The 22,108-nt window shown below is 36.1% G+C and overlaps 1 pseudogene across 1 annotated transcript; it reads left to right on the forward strand.

Moving 5' to 3' along the window:
• Nucleotides 1-1,819: 1,819 nt before the first annotated feature.
• LOC18429692 (phenylalanine--tRNA ligase alpha subunit, cytoplasmic-like) lies at nt 1,820-21,344 on the forward strand (annotated as a pseudogene). Its single transcript, XR_016042762.1, has 18 exons — nt 1,820-2,672; nt 3,074-3,196; nt 4,073-4,165; nt 8,050-8,136; nt 8,669-8,724; nt 8,881-8,973; nt 9,078-9,168; nt 12,271-12,308; nt 12,433-12,471; nt 16,872-16,948; nt 17,327-17,411; nt 17,480-17,576; nt 17,742-17,844; nt 18,222-18,293; nt 20,594-20,660; nt 20,763-20,888; nt 20,986-21,040; nt 21,137-21,344. The product of XR_016042762.1 is annotated as a phenylalanine--tRNA ligase alpha subunit, cytoplasmic-like (transcript).
• Nucleotides 21,345-22,108: the final 764 nt, after the last annotated feature.

Raw genomic sequence — 22,108 nt, forward strand, 5'->3', positions numbered from 1 at the left:
CAAACTATCTAAACAGTCGTTTATTAATAACCTGGATTTGCATAGCCATGTTATGATCCAAAACATAGTTTTGTTTTCTCTAGGATCCAAACGACAGCACTTAGATCCCCACTAAACTCACATGGTATACATCGTTGTTTTGTATGTAATTTTATTTATTTTTAATATTTTTTAAAATACCAACTGATGGAGACCGAATCTGGATCACCATCCAATAATATGGATCTATGGGTGACCAATCCGGGTGCCCATCCGAGGTTTTAAACACCAGTAGAGACGCTGGCAAAAATGAGAACTTTGATTGGCCCTAATGTTTTTTAAACACGCAGGAGAAAGAGAGAGTCGGCGTTTGATAACGCCAAATGCTTGGAAAGTTTTCTTGATCTCTACCTTTCTCCCGTTTGGGAATAGTAGAAAGTGGAAAGTCGGAGATAACCTTCTTGTGGGCGAGGTTAGAGATAGAGGGTTTAGGGTTTACTTACCCTGCATTTTTCTAGAGAGAGAGGGCTATGACAGTTGGCGAGATTAAAGGTTACAAAGAAGGAACCCGCTGATAAGGTATTGTTTTTCATTTTTCATTTGAAATCTTTTATATTCATACTCAAATCTGAGAAATCGAGAACCATCTTCCAATTATTGTTTTCTCGTATGTTTTTATTGTTATTGCTTTGTAATTTGGCGTTTCCTGATCATTTTGGCTGAACCCATTTCGCTCATCTTGGAATCATGCATTTTAACTAAGGCTTAACTTATTGCATTAATTTGATTTTTCCTTCCTAACATTTCATGATTGAAAGCTCCTCAATCAGGGCTTATGGTTTAACCCATTTCTAATTGACCCCTGAATATATAGTAAAAAAAAAGTATACAGTAATCCTATTACTATTGTTACCGTCTTTGATTTATTATTAGTAGAATTTTGTTTCTATATACCTGTCTCTGGGGATAAAACCTGGTTATTTGGGAAATTTTTTTATTAAAACCTGGTTACTTTGGATTCTCTGCAAATGATATTTTTGTTTTGGAGGATAGGCAAATTCCATCTCCACCCTATTGATGAAATTTTCACTGATTCAAGCTCCAATGCTTCTGTTCGTGATGTTAATTTGGAACACTCTAATTACTGTATTGTCACTGTCAACATAATTATGGCTTAAATTTTTGCTTATGTTTGAAGTCGGATGCTTAATTTCAGAGCTTTCTTGCAGAGAACTGTAACACACTTCTTGATGGATTTTCTTTTGTATGACAAATAGGTTTTGAACATCAACTCTGAACTCTATGGAGTTAATTTTGTTGTAATTGTTGATGGAAGAATTGCCTTTACAGTTTGCCAAATTTGTAGTAAGATGTTACTAATTGCTTTCTTTAAGATGTTTCTTTGTTAAGTTACATAGATGTGAGATTAAATTCCAATCTTAACCATACGTTGTAAGATTAATACCAAAAAGTACCTCAATTTAAAAGTAATAATTTTTTAATGAATAAATTTTTTAAAATAATATTATTTGTAATTACAATTATAGAATTTAATTATAACTGTAACATTCTAATAAAAATAAATTATTCTTACTAATACTTACTTTTTACAATTATTGTAGAACCTTTCGTAGTAAGGTTTATTTATTTATTTTTTGAATTACTTTTTGGGGACAAAAATTAGTTATAATTATAATATAATTATAAGATTCTAACAAGAAATAAATTATTTTTACCAATATCTAATTTTTGTATATTTTATTATATAAAATACCTGAAAATATTTTTCTTTCCCTCATTTTATTTGTTATTATCAAAAAGTACCTCAATTTATTTTTCCAATGGAAAATACCTCATTTTATTTTAGTTACTGAAGAGTACCACAATTTATTTCTTAACCAAATGATATCTCAAATTATTTTTTTTACCTCATTTTTTTTATTACCAGAAAGTACCTCAATTTAATTTTTTACCAAAAAATACCTCAAATTATTTTTATTTACCAAAAAATACATCTATTTTTTATCCTATGGAAAATACCTAATTTCATTTTAGTTACCAAGGAGTACATCAATTTAGTTTTTAACCAAAAGATATCTCAATTATTTTGCTTTACCTCATTTTTTTATTACCAAAAAGAACCTCAATTTATTTCCTATGGAAAATACGACCGACCACCATAGGTCAATTCAGCTTTGGGCCTACGTAGTAACAAGAAAATTTTATTCAAAAATATATATTACACATCAAATTATGAAAATACATGATGAACGATTAAAATAAGCAATTTTGTGCTTTCCCACCATCAACATTACTGAACAGGAGAAAGCAGTAGCACCACAGTATATCAAACCAGATTACCAACTTTCACCCTACCAATTTCCTATATCAAACTGGATTACCAACTTTCACCCTACCAATTTCCAAATCCTCCCAGATTTTAGGAAAGTCTGTGGAAGGGAGAATCCAGGAAACTGTACAAAAAGTTATCAAACGCACCCTTAGAGAAACCTAGAGAGAGAGAGCGAGTGGGGGAGCGGGTGAGAATGGCAGAAGATGCAATTCTAGGGTTTCTCCATTCCAATGAGGAGATATCAGACTCTGATCGTTTTGCGGAGAGTCTTGGCGTTGATCACGACTTCCTTGTCAATGTCATCAAGAGCCTCCATGGTTTCAAGCTGGTCGATGCAGAGGTCCCCTCTTCCCCTCTCTTGCTTCCTTCTTGTTTCTTTCTCATTTTATTCAGTTGTTCCCCATTGATTTGCAAATGATTTTTCTCTCCTCTAATTGCTCTTTTTGGTTGCAAGTTAGTTGATGCACAATTATACACGATTACGGGTTATTTTTTCCTTATTCGGAACTTCATTTCTGCAGAGAATTTAGAGTGGGAAACCTGAACCCTAGGTTTATATGTGCCTTTTGATTTAGTGAAGATGTTATTCTTGTCTCTTTTTCTGTTCCCAGCGTTTGATACACAATTACGCATGATTATGGGGTTCTTCTCTCTCATTGAACTCCATTTATGCTCTTAATCTAGAGTGATAAATCTGAACCTAGGTTTTTACTTTCCTTTGGTTTCACTGAAATTGAACAGGATATCAAAAGAGAGAAGTGGGTTCTCACAGATGAGGGCAAATCATACACAGTAGCAGGCTCTCCAGAAGTTCAGTCTTTCTTTGCGATTCCCCGTGAGGGTATCTCTAGGGAAGGATTGCAGGTGATGAATGCTTTGTTATTTTATTTGTTTCGGCTTTGTGATAAGTAGTTGTTTTCCATTATTCTTGATATTAGCTAATTTTCAGCTGAAATTTGGTGCTGAACTGTGATGCAATGACGTAAATCCATGTACTGAATAATATGTGGAGTACTTTGTCTAAAATATTAGGATTTGCATCTGAACTTGACTTGATATGGATTAACATGCTGAATTTTTGAATTCGGTTTTTCACTTTTTTTAATGGAGATAGTATCAAGATTTAGTTATGGATTCTTTTTTGTCAAATGAAGTTAATTTTGAAATTTGGGTGGAATTCTGCTTTTTTTTTTTGTGAGAATTTCTGCCAACATTTGGTTTTTGTTATTTTTCAAAATCAGCTTATTACAGCCCAAAAATTTTAAAAAATGGAAAAAAAACTTTCGGGTTTCCTCTTTCTGCCTATGTTAAAAAATCATATTCTAGAATCCCGACCTAGATTTTTGCAATGCAGTGGACATCCATTCCAATTTAGGCAGTTTTCTATTATTTCCATATTCTTCTTGGTTTCAAAATAATTTGAACTGAGTTCCCAAAACTTGCCTTTTAAGCATGGGAAACCATTAATGAAATGACAAGCTCTATTGCTTGAATTGTGCATGTTACATAAAGATAAAAGTCTCTTATTCTGAGAGGTTTAATGTTATTCTCATTAGAGAACTAAAGTGATTTTGGGATGTTCAACACTTGTTTGAATTGCGATTCTTACAATTTTATTGTCATTTAACATTCCATGTGAGTTGCTTAATAAGCAACAACAGTAACGTGTAGATTTCTCCAAATTTAGTTGGTAGTCACTCGTGCCTTTACGCTTTTGACTGAAAATTGACTCCTATGCAGGGGAAGATAGATCCCTCTGTTTACAAAATAGGTTGTTCTCAACCTGTGAAAAACAAATGGGTGGAGGGTGGAAAGCTTCTAGTGTCTAGAAAGGTAATAAAATATCCAATTTAATCATATTATTATTATTAAAATAAATGTTTTGTGGCTATGGTATTCCATATCTCCAAATCTAAACAGAAATACCATCTAAAGTTTGGACCTATCTTGCAATTTGGATGTTGTAGACATTAAAGTTATCTTCCAGTTTCAATGAGTAATATGTAGTTTGTTCTATCAATTAGGCCATATCTCTACATCTTTATAGCTTTCTTCTTGATCCTTAATCACAAGTTCAACATGATGAGGATAGGGTAAAAGAGTTACTTCTGCGTGTACAGAAGGGAGAGGTCAGTATGCTTCTTAGTTGATAATTTCATTCTATCTCATTCTTTCATTAATCTGATTTCATGATTAATTTTGTTTCAGATAGACCTCTTGTAGCACCATGACATTTTAAGTACATAAGAATTCTTTTGAATCGAATTAAATGTTCCCTCACATCTTAACCAATGTACAAAAAAATGGCTCGGCCAAGGTACTCGACCCTTGGCCGAGGCGAGTTACTCTAGTGAGTCTGAGTAACTCTCCTTAGTCCAGCTCGAGTTAAACAAATACAAGACCAAAAAAAATCAATAAATGCTATATAACCACCCATTTTTTTACATCAAACGCGACAATGGCATGTCAGTTAGCTGTGCTGCTGTTGGTATGCCTCTTTACTTAACTCCTTTAAAAGGGGGCTATGTTATTTAAAACGAGACAGTTTGTGAGGGGACTCAAACCCTCAGCCTGGTGGCAAGTAAACATGCCATGCTACCCAACAAGCAACTTGAATGCCATTGAGTCTAAATAACCTGGTACCATTTACAAGAACAAAGGAGATATACAAAATTGTGGAAACTATCGAGAGAGCAACGACTAAGGCATGAAACAAGTGTATCTGAGAACCAATTTGGTTTTATGCCAGGAAGGTCAACAATTGAGGCTATTTTTCTACTTGGGCAACTGATTGAGAAGTTTAGGGCGAATAGAGAAGACCTCCATATGGTCTTTATTGATCTAGATAAAGCTTATGATAGAGTACCTCAAGATTTGTTTTGGCGGGTGTTGGAAAAGAAAGGCATCTCTAGACACTACATCGACTTGCTGAGAGATATATACGATGGAGCAGTAACTAGTGGAGAGAGGAGTGGGTTCTCTATGACAATACGTCTGCATTGAGCCCATACCTCTTTGTCTTAGTTATGGACGACTTAACTAGGCACCTACAGGATGAGGTACCGTGGTGCATGTTGTTCGCAGATGGCATAGTTTTGATTGATGAGATTCGAAACGATGTCTACACAAAGTTGGAACTTTGGAGGGATGCTCCAGAATCCAGAGGTTTTAAAATTAGTCAGACTAAGATAAAGTATATGGAGTGTAAGTTTAGTAGTAATAGGAGTAGAGACAAGTAGTTAAGATTGACAGTCAGGAAGTACAAAAAAGAACAAACTTTTGATATCTTCAGTTGACAATCTAGGAAAATAGAGAGATCGAGGAAGATGTTGCACATAGAATTAGAGTAGGGTGGGTGAAGTGGAGATGTGCAACTGGAATATTATGTGATCGCCGCATACCAATGAGGCTGAAGGGCAAGTTCTATAGGACAGCGGTGAGACCATCTTTGCTTTATGGGGCGGAATGTTGGGCAGACAAAAAACAATATACTCATAAAATGAGTGTGGTAGAGATGAAGATGTTGAAATGGATGAGTGGCAAGACAAGAAGGGATAGAATTTGAAACGAATCCATTCGAGAGAATTTAGGCATGGTACCAATAGGAGATAAAATGATAGAGAGCAGACTTTGGTGGGCTGGCCTTGTGTGGCGCCGACCAAGTACAACACCTGTTAGAAGGTGCCAGTTACTTCAAGTGGAAGGACTGAAAGGGTAAAGGGTAGGCCCAAAAAGACGTGGTTGGAAGTAGTTTGAAAATATGTGGAGACTTATGGCCTCACGGAAGATATGAGATTTAATAGAGTAGAATGGAGAATCAAGATTCATGTAGCTGACCCCAATTAATTGGGAAAAAAAGCTAAAATGGTGATGATGATGAGTCCAAATAGCCATATTAATGTATGTAAGTAATACATACATGGGTTCACAGTAGACTTTGGAGAAACTTGCCTTGCGCATAGGGTGAGGCTAACTCGGCTGAGTCCGAGTGGACTCGGCCAAGTACCAGAACTCTAGTTGTAACCTTCCCAATATCTCCTATCAATTGCGCTTGTGGATGTGTTGTCGAGGTTGACAAGTTAGGTGCAGCTTTTTGAGGTTACATCGTATATGGATTTATAGGTGATACCATGGGAAGTGGGACGTTACATTCATGCTTGATGACATGGCACTTCAATGAAGTTTGGGAGGTTGCATTTGTGGTCTGTAAATTGCAGCTGCATCATCTGGTCACTGGTTAAATTCTGGAGACACAATCACCAATCATGGTTTCAATTTAGTTTAAGAAAGTACAGCATTAGTAGTCAACAAGGGGCCAAGTTCAAGGGACTGTTTTCTGCTGTATGTTTTTTTTGAGAAGATGTTTTCTGCTGTATAATTTGTAATAGATAGTAACTGCTTCCATTTACATGTAGGATTTGTCTTTGTGCTTGTTGCCCCACGACTAAAGACTTTTAGCTATTCAATGTTTCGTTGGGGTCGCCTTTTACAAAAATTTAAATATAGTGGATTTGTAGTGTTCCCTATTCTTATGGAAAGCTGTTACTTGGGTGAATCTTTCTCCTAGAATTTCTGATTCAGAAAAGGAAAAAGAGAGTGTGAGGGGCAAAAAAAGGATTCCTTATAACGGAAAACACCGTAGACAAATTTAAAAGTTAATTATACATAATTGAATTCAATTGCAATGCTGTAAGTGGAAATCCGGAGTTTGACTCAAATGGGGCGAGTTCCATATAAGCCAGGTTTAAGTACAACTTTAAATCAAAACATATTACTAAATGATTGCAGATGGGGGCCTCAAAGTCTGAGGCCTCAACTGATATTGAGAAACAAGGCGAAAGGTTGATTGGACGGTAATCCCTATGAATGAAAAACAGATGGTATTATTGTGACTTTGTGAAATTAGAGCTAAGGTTTAAAAGACGTGAATGCAAACCAAATATGTAATTTGAATCACAACCTAAAGAGCATGTGTCTGATTTACCACCTATGCAGGGATACCAACGTCTTATGGAGGCATATATGGCGGACGTCGAACGAGTTCGCAAACCTCCTAGCTAAAGATGGTGCTCGGTGACGATCTCATATGGAAGACAATGAATGGTCCACCTCCTTTTTTGCACTGGACCATCGAGGCTCTTTAGGACCCTAATCTTCTTGTAAAAAGGCGTGCCTATAAGCCCTATTTTTTGGATTTCTCAATCTTTTGTATACAGTCCCTACAGAAGTATATAGTTTGTATAGGGGTGTTGGCTTAAGTTTTTGACTGAGATACCCGTCTCGAGGGTAATCTCGGCTCTCTCTCTCCTCAATCTTTTGTATTTCTTCTTGTTTCAGTAATACAATGTTAACATCATAAAAAAAAAAAAACCTAAAGAGCATGTGTCTTAGATACTTGTGGATGGTCATAATAAGCACAAAAGGATGCAGGATGTAGATCAATAAAATCATAAGAAGACATATCGAGCTCAATTTACATAGGTCACATCTTTTTTTTTTATAGTTATTAGAGTCTAATTTCTCTCTTATCAACTTAAATTAATTGAGATTTGAGAGCGTGCCATAGTAAATTATTTTGGCAATTTCTTTTGATTATGTGTATTGGTTTCCCATTTGCTTCTCTTATCTTTATAATGAGATTTATTAGGGAATTCATGTCATTTTCAGTTATCCAATTTTCAGGAATTCATTTGGGGGTTGTTTGCGCCAATTGATAGGAGCTATGGACAGCAGTCAATGTTGAACGCAGAATGGATTTTTTGAAAATCTTTCCATTGTTGATGAGGAGGACTTCCCACAGATTGGTTAGATCAACATTCCTCTTCATGCAGGACCAAGTGCCTTACTAAAAGGCCACATGTATAAGTCCAATCCCTCGGTGGCTTATACATGCATCCAGACATGGCTTTAGACTTTACCTTTTAGATAGGTTTGCTACTTGTGCTTCTTCATAGAATTACACCAAGAAATTGAGGACTTATTCTCAATTTCATGAGAACAGGGTCATGATCCCATGATTTTAAAATAGAAGTATTTCAAATGAAACTCACTGAGGATCAAATGAATATTTCAAATGAAACTCACTGAGGATCAAACTAAGCATGTCTGGTCTTTTGATGCAAGACACTTTATTATATGGAAAAACCTTATTTGTCATGATGTTTTATTTTATGCTGAGGCAGAATTTTGGCTCCAAATTTCCTAAAGATTTACTTTCAAACTTTTTTATATGCCATGTTGCTTACCCTCTGGTAGAAGTAGAGGACTTGCTTATTATCCATGCATTTTGGGATCTTGCGTTTTGGCGTATTCTTGATGCATTTGATGGTAATGCAGGCATTGCAGCCGGAAGAGATTGATTCTTTGAAGAGAACGAAGTGAATTGCTTTGCAGTAATGCTCATCCCAATAAACTAGCTGTTATTACAACTGAATTGATAAGTTTGATCCACTGTTAGATAACTTCAGAAGAAACTTACATATCTTTTAGTTCTTTCCATACAGGTGAATTTCCTTAAGTAATGCTGTTATGCTTGTTGTTACATGTAGAGCATGGAAGGGCTACTCATTGAGAAAAGGTCCCAATTATACCTTGAAGAGGACTATGGCAGCTACTGATCTAACTCGTGAGCAATTACAGAGGTTTGCTCCCATCTTATGTGATTGGTTTATTTCAGATTATTGTTTGCTATGGTCTTAGTTACTCTTCATGTATGTCATTGAATCTCATCACATTTGCTTTTCAGGGGGGAATGGAACGATCTGGAGTTCAAAGATTACAACTTCAGTGCTCTAGGCCAACCCACAGAAGGTGGCCATCTTCATCCTCTGCTGAAGGCATGACTTGAACAATTCCCCATTTTGTCGTTTCCATAGTTGATTGCATGTTCTTCGGTCACTTAGATGTCCTTGATGAGGTTTCTTTGTAGAGCTTCTTAAGAGATTGACATGTTTTGACCTACAAATATTATTTAACACTTATAATTTGTCATTTTAGGCTCATTAATTTGATCGTAGCATTTTTCATTTAAGTGATTTAATCTTGACACCATTGATCTTGGCATATAACATTAGATATTTTTTGAAAGAACATTAGATATTTACAGCTCAATTTCTAACTTAAAAGGTGATATTTCGTTTAGATATTTATCGAATGATATTTGTAATTTGTATTTTGTAATAGTTATTTTCTGGCCTAATAAGGGTGCTTAAACTTTCCCTTAACCCGTCCTAAGCCCTGGGTAATGGAGGTGGATTGTGTTAGGTGCATAAAACTTTCTACATCTTATCATGAACCCTAATCATAATGGTTTTGTAATAGTAATTTTCTAATGCTGAAGTGTTTTGGTATTATGAACTGGTTGTTATTCCTAAAAAGCAGTTGTTGGTACTCCTGATATTCTTCTACACATGTTTGTTCTTCAGATACTATGGAAAATATGTTCATCATCATCATCGTCCAAGCCTTTTCCCAACTAATTGGGGTCGGCTATACAAATGTTGGTCCTTGCCATTCTATTCTATTAAGGGCGATACCCTCATTGAGGTCAAAAGTTCCCATATCTTTTCTTACTACCTCCAACCATGTCCTTTTGAGCCTACCTCTTGCCCCTTTTGAGCCTTCTATTTAAACTAACTTGCACCTCCTAACAGGTGCTATACTGGGTCTGCGCCATGTATAACCAAGCCCACCTAAGCCTACTTTCTCTCATCTTATCGTCTATTGGTGCCACACCTAAATTCTCCTAAATGTATTCATTTCGAATTCTATCCCTTCTTGTCATGCCACTCATTCATCTCAACATCCACATCCCAGCTATACTTATTCAATGGGCATGTTGTTTCTTGACCGCCCAATATTCTGGCCCATAAAGCAAAGCTCGTCGCACAACTGCCCTATAAAACTTGCCCTTTTACTTCATTGGTATGCGGCGATCATATAAACTCCGGGTGCACATCTCTGTTTCGCTCACCCAGCTCTAAATCCATGTGCGACATCTTCCTCAATCTCTTTATTTTCCGGGTTTATCGATCCGAGATATTGAAAGGGGTTTTTTTTGGTATTTCTTGGTCGTCAATCTTAACTTCCTCGTTTGTACTCCACTTAAAATATATTGTAGAAAAGATTTGTGCATCTATAAATTAATTTCACTATCATCAGGGATAATACCAGAAAAGACTTAAAAACATTTTGACATATTCGCTTTAAATGAGAAAATTTCTGAAATCTCAACGACCATGATATTTTATGCATACTTCCACTTTTAAAACGCAAGAAATCTTTTTATTCTTTCTGGATTTATCTCCTTGCATTTACCTGGGGGAGGGGGTAGAGAGAGAGAGAGAGAGAGAGAGAGAGAGGTGTGGGGTGTCTAAATGATATACAGTCACTCTTCTTCCCCTTCTCTCTCGCTCTCTCCTTTTTGCTTTTTTGGCAGTATCTCTCTCTCTCTCTCTCTCTCTCTTTATGTGTGCAAAATTTAGGTTCTTTTCGAATGGCTTATACTACAGTTTAAACTTGTTGGCTTAGACGATCTTTTTCCCTATAAGACATTATCACTTTTCCTATACATATATATATACATACATACGTACATACATACATATATGCCATGTATTCTATGCTCCCATGGGAGCATATATTGTGCACTCACTCCCTCGGTCAAAAGACCTATATGGGAACATTTTTTTCAATATGAAATTTTGGGAACCGCCTAAGAATCACTAGATGATTATTTTCAAAAAAAAAAAAAGGATTTTGTGTTTTGTAACACTTAATTCTCACCTTCCAAAAATTGACGGTCTTTATTCAGTAACATTATTTTATCAAGCCCATATAGAGTGATATGGGGACTTCTTTTATTGAGATTAGTTTACGAGTTGAGGATGTTACATCCACAAAATTTGAGGCCCAAAAGATACTTCCCGATTGAATTTTGACTCGAGGGAGTAAATGGACAATATGCTTGTTTAGGAGCTGTGTTTTAAAATGTGGGATGCGGTCCCAATGCGATCGGGGGGCCAATACGGTTCGATGCAATCCAGATGCGGGTGCATCACCCCGATGTGGTCAATAACTATAAAACAAATTAAAAAAATCTCAAAAAATAGGTTAATGCATGGAAAAAATATGGAGGTGATTTATGTGATAGTAGGTATCTAATTTATTCATTATCTTCAAATATTATCAGCTGGTGGAGACTCTGAATCCCCTAATAGAAGAAATTAAAAATAGAAAGTAGAAAGTAGAAAGTAGAAACTAGAAACTGACTTTATAAAAGACATTATGACTTAGAAGATATCATATTATCATACTTCTTCAAAACAACACCCAAGCTAATCCCAAGTAACACCTAGAGCAAATCGACAATTTTTTTTTCAAAAAACATTTCTGCCAATTTTTTTCCCCCATTCGTTTGATCCATTTGTGGCTGTTTTTTGTGTGTTTTCTTTTTGGGGGGGGAGGGGGGCTTAATAATAAAAATACCCATGCTCATGGGCACTATTTTTGCCCAAGAGCTATACGGCGTATATGCGTTATGCGATCACATATGTGGTGGGATGCCGCACATATGTGGGCTTCACCAAAGCACATATGCGTTCCTATGCGGTGTGCTTCAGGGCGCATTATGCGGCGATGCGGCTGCCTTTTAAAACAATGTTCAGGAGCATGGCATCTTTTGGCTACACATACCCACACACAAGTGACATGAATAACGATATGATGGTCTTGTTATCTGCATGATAGTTACACCCGGCAGATCATTTAATGTGGTAAAATCTTAAAATTTCCAAAGTTTTTTTGATAATTTGGTGTTCTTCCATTGCTGCAACTTTGTTACTCTTTCTGAAGCTGAAATTACTTGGGTTGTAGCACGGCAGTGGTGTTCTGATGCTTTCTGCAAGTTAACAATATGCTTCCAAACATTTGTTTTCCAGGTTAGGGCTCAATTCAGGGCGATCTTTTTGGAAATGGGGTATGTTGGTACTTTATGTAATTTGCTTGATTTATATTAAATATGTTGCTTATGTTCAATGACTTCGCCCTTTTACAATTCTAGCTCATTATGCATTCTGAAGTATTCTCCATTTTGGTCGCAGTTTTGAGGAGATGCCAACTAATAACTTTGTTGAAAGCAGGTAAGCTGAGCATGATTTCTCATCTTTCTATACTCTTTAGTTACAATTGAAGTTCTTACTCTTTACTGCTCTTGACTTCTTTGAAGGACAGAAATAGATGTTCCTAATACTGAAATTACAGACTAAAGGACTCGTGAGGTGCGGCATTGGTCTCATACCCATGAGCACCCATGCACACACACAGAGAGAGAGAGAGAGAGAGAGAGAGAGAGGTATAAAATTAGATGTAGCGAGTGAATTGCACTACACGAATGTGGATGTACATGGGGTATTTTGACAATATAGTTCCTATAGGTTACAGGGCTGTACTCTTTTAGAAGAGTAAATTTCACTCATGCTGGATTTTCTGTATGAGCATTGTTGGGCTAATGACATGCCAAATGAAGTTGTGCAGGCTTGGAAATGTAACCATCCCCTTTAAAAAGTAGATTTTGCGGGAGATTAAAGTAATACCAGAGTCCCAAATGCCATTGTTTTTTCAAACAAACACATTCCATGTTTCATAGCTTGGACTGGTGGAGAAATTGGGATGGTAAACTAATGGAAAAGGAAATTAGTCAACGTCTTGATTGTGATTCTCATGAGAATTTTTGATACGGTTGATTAAACCTTCTCTGAGGCGTCAACTATCAAGGTTAAGATAAACGTGGATGGACTGCTACTATGTCCACCCTAGCTCTCCCTCGTACACATGAGGGTGGGCCTCGACAATGTCCACCCTAGCTCAGAGCCATAACTAGGGGGATCCTTTGGACCCAAAATTTGGGGATAAGCTTACTTATCCTAGTGTCCAAGCCCCCCCCAAAACATTCTTTATACATTTCCTAGAATTGCCTACAAAAGACCTCCCCAGTGATGAACATAGGCTGTCCACATTTGGATGACTAGATCAAGGTCATGGAGCACTCACTTTTAGTTATTTATTTATTTCTTCAGATGGTGATGGGTGGCAATCTACAATAATATCCCAAGCCCTTGATCTAAACCAGTTTAGATCACCTAAATGGAAGGTCCGTTTTTATTGCATTGTCTCTCTCGGAAAAGAACCTTTTTTGTAGGGTTTCAACTTTGTTTCTTTTTTTTTGCATGGTCTTGTTTGTTGGATCCAAATGAGTCTGTGTGCAAAATTGGGGCTGGAACAAATGTTAGTAAGGCCCTCAAAGATGATGTCTATGACTGCTTTTAAATTTTTTATTGCAATTTTTAAATATTCTAAAATAATTATGTTGTGTTGAGTGTTGACTCAAAAAAGGAAACCAGCTTTATTTAGTTTTAAATTTTTTTAATAATTATAATTATAAGTACAAATTTCTTTGCTTACAATATAACTTATGACGATTTTTTAGTTTTTTTATTTGTGTTCAAAAGTTTTGGAAATTATGTCCATTATGTTTCCCTTTACTTTTTCTCAAGTATAAATAACTGCCAAGTGAGGCATGTGCCTTTATTGTCATTACGCACCTAGTAAGGCTATCTATTTAGCTCCTCATGGTCCTAGATTTATGCATTGCATATGAGTGTTGAACACTGTGGGCAACGAGAGAGGGAGTGGAATCTGGAGCGTGGGATCATGATAGGCTAAAACTCCGTATGATTGGGATTATTGTCCATACACCCTGAATTTTAGGTACCTCGACCCCTATATGTTGGAGGGTTGGATCCCAATTTTTTGGGATTGCATACTAAATTGTAAAGTTCCGAATGCCATTTGGTAAAAACATCTCTTTTCCCTGTAACAAATATATAAAACATGATTTTGCAACATAAGTACTTTCTTTTTTTAACGGATATGCATGTTAGACTTTGCTCAGATCAATCTAACATGAGTGCAGTTATATCACGTTCCCACCATATTGGAACGAGATCCATCCAAGGTTCAGCTTTGGGAGCGTGGGATTTTTGGGATCGCCACCAAGTTGGGAGATCCTATTAACTATGGTGTAACAAGTCTCTTGGCACGTTTGATAATCATTCTTGAGGCATGTTAAAGCATTGGCTTGAAGAAAAAGAATGCAAGAAATTAAAATTGGGTGGCAGCTTCAAGCATTTTGGAGGTTTCCCCTAATGAAAAATGAAAATTATTATGTCTATCCTATGTGTTAAGACGATTATTATAATTATGTATTTATATGTATTCATAATTCCTAGTAGACTCATTCTATTGACAGAGCAGGGAAGATGCAAGCACCTGGGTGCTCAGAGAAGTCACCTCAAAATGTGCCCATGAACTAATTCGAGTGTATGTTGATAAAAAAGAATACACTAGAGGCGGTATGGGAAACTAATTCATCCTAGAGCCTCATGGTCTGCATGGGCATCTTTCCAAAATAAGCTGTTAGAGATATAAATGATGTCAATATATAAATGTTGTCAATATGGGTGCAATAGATGTTTCCTATCTAAAGCCGACATTAAAGACACGATCAATGTTCATCAAATCCGTTGAATGAGGTTTTGTCATGCAATCATGTGGAAGGTTTAACAATAGAATCATAGCGGGTACAAGCATTCCAAACCTGTTTATAAATTAGTTAAAAAAATAATTCACCAAGTTCTTTGCCAAGCTTTGAGTAATTCACTTTCCAATCTAGTCAGTGTTTGAAAATTCGGCTGCCTGACTGCCTAGGCGAAAAATTTCAAAAAATGCCTAGGCAATATCTGGGCGGTGGAATTCTGCGGCCTTTCTCCGGGCGCCTGCCTAGGCGGGCAAGGCGCTGCCTAGGTTTCACCCAGTGACAGTTTGCGGAAGGGCAAAAAAAACCCTCGGCGAGGGTAAAAAAACGTCATTTTTCCTCTCTAAAAAGAGGGGAATAGGGTTTTGGGGGGTATTCTAAACCCCCAAAACAAAAACTGTGGCTTTTAGGGTGAGAAAAACTCTCCAAAAATTACGCTTTTGTGATTTATCGAAAGATCGATAAAGTTTTGATTTTTGTGATTTCTTCCCAAAACAAAGGCAACAGTTCGTGGGTGGATTTAGAGCTTCTAGTAGTTGATTTTGAGGACTTTTGGCGACCCAATGACAAAGTTTGCACTAAAATCGATTTGATTTTGATATTTTTAAAGTATTGTCATATGTGAAAGACAGTTTTGATTTTATTTTGCTACAACATATTATGTTGTGATTCATGTGTTTTTCTTTTTACCTTATATTTTTCGTTTACAATATATTTACATGTTTGGTTGATGACATGATGTATTTGTTTTTTGATTTTGCCTTGTTGACCTTTTGTATCGTTTCTAGTCAAGACTTCTAGTTTCCTACAATGATAGTTGAGATTTCAAGCATTTTAATGTCTTACAAGTTACAATCACTTTGAGACTTGTATTCGTAAATGTGTTATGTGATCATACTATTACATTTTCGTCTATTTCATGAGGAGTTTGGAGCTTAAAATTGCCCTAAAAACTCCCAAAGACCCTGCTTTTTTTGTTTTGGGTCGGGGGGGGGGGGGTTTGGTTCAATTTTGGTGAGGGGCACCTGAATCCGCATTTTTGAACATTGAATCTAGTTTGGACTATATTAAGAAAAAAACATGTGAAACGAAGACCATTATTATTCTGTTCAAGGGATACCTAGGGAGGTGACGTGAAAGATTTAAAATTTTTTCCTAGAGGCAAAGATAATGCCGTCAATGAATGTAGGAGAAAAAGTTTATATATAGAAGATAATCCCATCAATGAACGTAGGAGAAAAGTTCGTATATGGAAGATGGGAGATACGAATTCCCAATGACCTTCAGTGAAGGAGTATATGTATCGAGATCCTTGTGTACATGGAGAGAAAGAGAATTACATAGTGAGGTCGTATTACACATGGAACGATTTAGAGAAATATGTAGATTTAGTAACCTTTTCTCAAAATTTTTTTTTTTGTAGATTTAGGATCCCAAGGATTGGATTCTGACTCTTGTGAGTTCTTCCACAAGTAATACAATGGGTGGAGGTCCTGGTTGCACAGACCACCACTAAGATCAGTGCGCATGTACACACACACATATATCATATATCCTCGACTTACGTGTTATATAGAAATTGTGATATAAAATTATGCAGATAATAAACACAAGCAAGACCTTATTGCTTTTTGTTAAAAAATATGTTCTTGGAAATAGTTTGTTATCAAATCATCTTGTAATGCTCTAGAAATATGAAAGGCCGGTTTCATGCTACCTTGTTAATCAATCTGCAGACCGGCGCTTGGTCTTCAGGATCCTCAATGCAGCACAATCCACTTAGCACAATCCATTTAAGAGGCTACTTTGGCACCTAGGCATTGGTTTACTTTTGAAACATGGATTGGTTTTTCTCATCTTTGAATCACACAGTTGAAAGTAGTGATACTTCTCCTCATATTTGATTGATATATAAACATCATTATCTTAATATGGCTTTGGATGCAGCCTTTAGAACTTTGATGCTCTCTTCCAGCCACAGCAACATCCAGCCCGCAACTCCCATGATACGTTCTTTTTACAGGGTAGATTATTCATTATTATATTAACATAGAAGAGTTTTAACATATTTGGAAAACATATGGGCAGTACTTTGGAAGATATGCATACATGCAGGTGGTCTAGAAAATTGAATATTAGCATAGTATTTGGACCAATATATTTTTTAAATGATCAATATACCATGGCTGGTTTACCTTTGTGCTCTTACATCTAAACACTGAATTAGGGAAAAGATAGCCATTTTGAGAAAAATTTGTCTGGTCAGATACCAGCTTTATATATAAAGTTTCTTGACCATGATATATGCAGGTTTTCCACTGTGTTTTCTGATTTATTCATTGGAGGAATGTATTTGGGGCTTTAAATTACAAATCTGTATCTTTGATTTTTGCACCCTGCAGTACCTTCGACTACAAAAAAGCTACCTGAAGATTATTTGGAGAGGGTACAGAAAGTTCATGAATCTGGTGGTTTTGGTTCGAAAGGGTAGGTTGTATAAGAATGGTCTACTTAATTTATCACAATGGGCTTTCTTAAGTAAATGACATTTGCAGTTATGGATATGATTGGAAGAGGGAGGAGGCAGAGAAGAACTTGCTCCGAACCCGCACAACAGCTGTTTCCTCGAGGATGCTTTACTTGCTTGCTCAGGTGCAGAAGATTTTCAGTCTATATTCTTTATTTGGTGGCTCCTTATTACTTTTGTAATTTGTCTCGTTGTGTCTCTTTCGAGGAGTAGGCTTTCTCCATATGGTCCACTTCGTTTCTTTTTTCCTCTCTCAGTTTTGTCCTAATAATAGAGTCACTGCATTTCAGAAACCTTTCACCCCAAAGCGGTACCTTTCAATATAATAGATCGTGTTTTTAGAAACGAGGCTGTGGATCGAAACTCATCTTGCGGAGTTTCACCAGATAGAGGGTCTCTTATTTTCTTCACGACTCTAGTAAATTTTGAGCTTTTCTTTTGCGTACTGTTTTATGGGAAAGTAATCTGCATTCTTATGGACTATGGAGGACCTTAGTCCATTGAGGTGATCACCTTACAATGAAATGATGGTCAGTGATGAAGAGTAGGACCCATGATATGGGTCATGACCTGTTATGGTGGATCTCCCTCTCTATCCATCACTCCCACCCATACATTGATGACCTGACCTTAAGTATGCTAGTGTCCATTGGGATATAGTATACCTGCCTTGCTTTATTATTTATTATGAACAAAATCCATATGAACAGTACTTTACTTCCAGTTTATGAGTAGTTGAAGCTAACTTTGTTCCTAAATCTTATTCCCAGGTCTTGTTTGTGATCGAGGTTCGACTCTTGGAGATCTGATTGGTGTCTTGAATGACTTCTTTTCACGATTAGGTAATTCAACGTTGAAACCAGCTAATTTGGTTACAGTGCACCAACCATCTCTCAGTGTAATATGCTAGAGTCCACTAGAGACTTGAAGATTTTCTTGGCACCATAAAAAACTTATTAATCTTACATTTTCTAGCAAATTTGGCTATAGGGGAGAAATCATGGGCGTTTGGATGATGCTTGGAGATCAGGCTTCAAAATATATCTTTTTAATACTAAAAACCATCTTTGACATCCAATTCTTAATGGAAACTTATAAGAAAAGTTCCAAAACTTGGGCTCTTTTAATGTATTTCGCATAGAAGACAATTACAGACACTTATGTATGCGAGCAATTGTGTATATATTTCTAATTCAGACGAATTTGACTGAAATATAGGGTATAGTGTAGGATATGTGGGTGTTGATCCATTTGTGTTTCAACATGGAGACCAAGTGAGATATATGTAATTTGAACTACGATTTCTTGCATTGAACTGGGAAACCAATGTTGTCATATTCGTTTCGGAGTCTGCTTCGGTTTGGTTTGAAAAATGAAGTAATTCAGTGCTTCGGTTGATTCGGAGAAAGACTTCAGTTATTTTTTTTATATTTTAAAATAAATAAAAATATATTTTTTAATTTTTATAAAAAATTTAAAATTTAAAATTACTAATATATGCATTTAATACTACACTCAATAATAAATAAAATTTCGATTTTAAATTTAAAGTTTTAATGCCTTTGGATTTACGAGCATGATAATAGAAAGTACTTAAATTGTTCTTTCAAATTTAAAAATATCAATATCTTTTTTACTTTTGACTTTTTAGACCTGTAAAAGTAGGTAAGGTGATATGGCTTCTTGTACTTCTCTTTGTAGTTTATACTTTATACATGTCAAAGTAGGTTTGATGCTTTTTTCCCTTTGTCGTTCTTTGTATACATGACACTCATATGGAAAGTTTTAATAGCAACAAACGCAGAAAACTCTTCCGTTTCGGTTCGCTTCGTTGGTGAGGAAAAATTTGAAGGCTTCAGGTGCTTTGCCCGAAGCGAAGCGAACCTAACAACATTGTGGGAAACTACTACTTGTGACCCTTTCTGAATATTTTTTTTTAAATAAATGATTTGCAAGTTAACCCCTTTCTGAATAATTTTTTTTCTTACGTAAATGATTTGCAAGTTGAACTCTAGTATTGAACTGGGAAATCGTCATCTGACCAAATTCACTTGGCCTCTTTGAGGAGACAACCATTGGATATAATTACCTGGATTTAGCTTCTTGCTTATTGATTACTAGTGTTTGACACTGGTTTTTTGTTCATTACTATTCTTTGGAGAGTTCACACACACACACACACACAAGCGAAATGCTATAGTGTTTTACCACCGCCAGACTTGTTATGTTCGATTTTTCGGACGGTGATGAGCCCTATGGGCAAGAGCGCTGTTCATTTTTGCCCATGGGAAGCATATATTTGTGGGAAGCATCTACGCAACGTCTATGGGCGAAAGTGAACAGTGTTTTCGCCCATAGCTTTGGCGCCGTTTGATTTTTTTTCGGACGGCATGGATTAAAAGACCCCAATGGACCTACTAAATCGGACGGCGTGGATTAAAAGATCCTAACGGACCTACTATGTACCGCAACAGACATAGTAGGTCATTGGGATAATTTTTCATGCAAAAAAACACGGGCCACCGCCATGGCTCCTATAGATCCGTGGTGGTTTTTTAGGCAAAACTACCACGGACATAAGCGTGTCCGTAGTGGGGCGAAATACTATTCAATTTTGCCTATAGGTGTTTTTAAGAGTTTTCATATATATATATATATATATATATATATATATATATATATATATATACACACACATACAAGTGATTATTTACTAATTATACTAACATTTTTAAACATTTAATACTTTTACCCTATAATGTGGAAACTTTTTGTTTAGGGGTATTTTAGGTAATTATTCAAGGCCAAAGTAGAAATTCATGATAGAAAGAAGAACATTAATTAATTATTGTGGAGAATGATGTCATCCATATGGGGTGTGACATCGTCAATATGGATTATTAAAAGCCCCAATTCTTATAAAAATATCTGTCCTACCCTTCGTAATGATAAAAAAAAATACCATTGCTCAAAAAAATTTTGTACTACAAAGCAAGGGTAATTAATATAAAAAAATATTGAGTACATTTAGTAAATGCTCATAAATGCTCATATTTATAAGTGCCCTAACATAACCTTATATGTATATATATTGCCCTCTTTTCCTTGCCTGTTTTATGAGCTACTGGACAATTCTTTGTAGGTGTGTCGAAGCTACGGTTCAAGCCTGCATATAATCCATATACCGAGCCCAGCATGGAGATTTTCAGGTCTGGAAATGTGGTTCCTTATGTGCTAAGCCTCCTAATGAATCTCTGATATAAATTTGTGTATCTTTTCAGTCATGGTTCTGTGTATCTTTATTTGATCAGCTACCATGAAGGGTTCAAGAAATGGGTGGAGGTTGGCAATTCTGGCATGTTTAGGCCTGAGATGCTGTGTCCTATGGGGCTTCCTGAGGATGTTAATGTGATTGCATGGGGTCTATCTCTTGAAAGGTTGGCTAGGATTATCCCTATGTTTACTTTTCTTTAGGGAGCGAGCCACAAACTATGTGGATTCTCTACGGACATCCTTTTGAACTCTAAAAACCAGGCCTACCATGATATTGTATGGTATTGACAACATCAGAGATCTGTTTGGGCACAAGGTATGCTCTCTTTCTCTCACACGCACGATTTAGATCAACTTGCAGTCATGATATTCCCTTTTCATTCCTAAGCTGATGAGTGAATTTGTGTGGCAGGTGGATCTTGGTCTCATAAAGAAAACCCCATTTGTCGTCTTGGGATAAAGCTAACTGATTGAATCAAATCATGATTTTTTTTCCCTCTTCTGTTTGGAGTGAGGGAATTTTCGGCATATAGTTCAATGGGGAACAATGGTATGGTTCCCAAAATGGTTTTGTAGGATTGATCCTTTTAATTTATGCTGAAGTTAAGTTTAGTGCTTCAGTTTTGTTTGTTGATGAGGGGTTTGTGATTTCACACTCAATTAGAGGTGTTTTTCTAATGGGAAGGTTTTTATATGACCCCACCCACATATACAACATGTGGGACCCCTAGTCTCGGCCATTGGATCTAACTAGATGGCTAAGATGGCTTGAGTCATAATGTCACAAATTGGTTTTAACCGTTAGATCTAGATCGGATAGCTCAAAGTTTTTTATTTTTAATTTTTATTATATAAATCATTTTAAAGAGGGACATGCATAGATCTGATGGGGACATGATAATAATAATAAAAAAAAATATTTTTTTGTGATAAACAATTACAATTACAAGAATACCTCTGAAAATTATAGGGGTATTCTGGTTATTTTTTTATAGAAAATATTTATTTTTTATTTTTCCCAGGTTCCCTTAATTTTATGATGGGACGTCTAAAATATCATCCAAAAATATTTTGTAGAAAAAAATGAAAAATGAAAAATAAAAAATAAAACAGTTTTTTGTGTGACAATGGGGTATAAATTGTAGCTGTTTAATTCAGATCTAACGGTTGAGAAGTTGTCCCATATAACTTATACATCGTTGGGGTGACATAAAAACATTTCTCTTTTCAAATGCGTGCCATACGACTGAGGCTTCAAATGGTTTTGCTATCATCGTTCAGGTAATTCGTTATTTTAGTAGATCTAGAATTTGGTTTCAACCAGAGTGAGATGCTATTTAAATGCATTCCGTGCAAATGTTTTATATTATTGGTTTGGCAGGAG

This window comes from Amborella trichopoda, chromosome 10 (genome assembly GCF_054954075.1).
Source record: "Amborella trichopoda isolate Santa Cruz 75 chromosome 10, AtrichopodaSantaCruz75HAP2 v2.0, whole genome shotgun sequence".
In the NCBI taxonomy this organism is placed as follows: domain Eukaryota; kingdom Viridiplantae; phylum Streptophyta; class Magnoliopsida; order Amborellales; family Amborellaceae; genus Amborella; species Amborella trichopoda.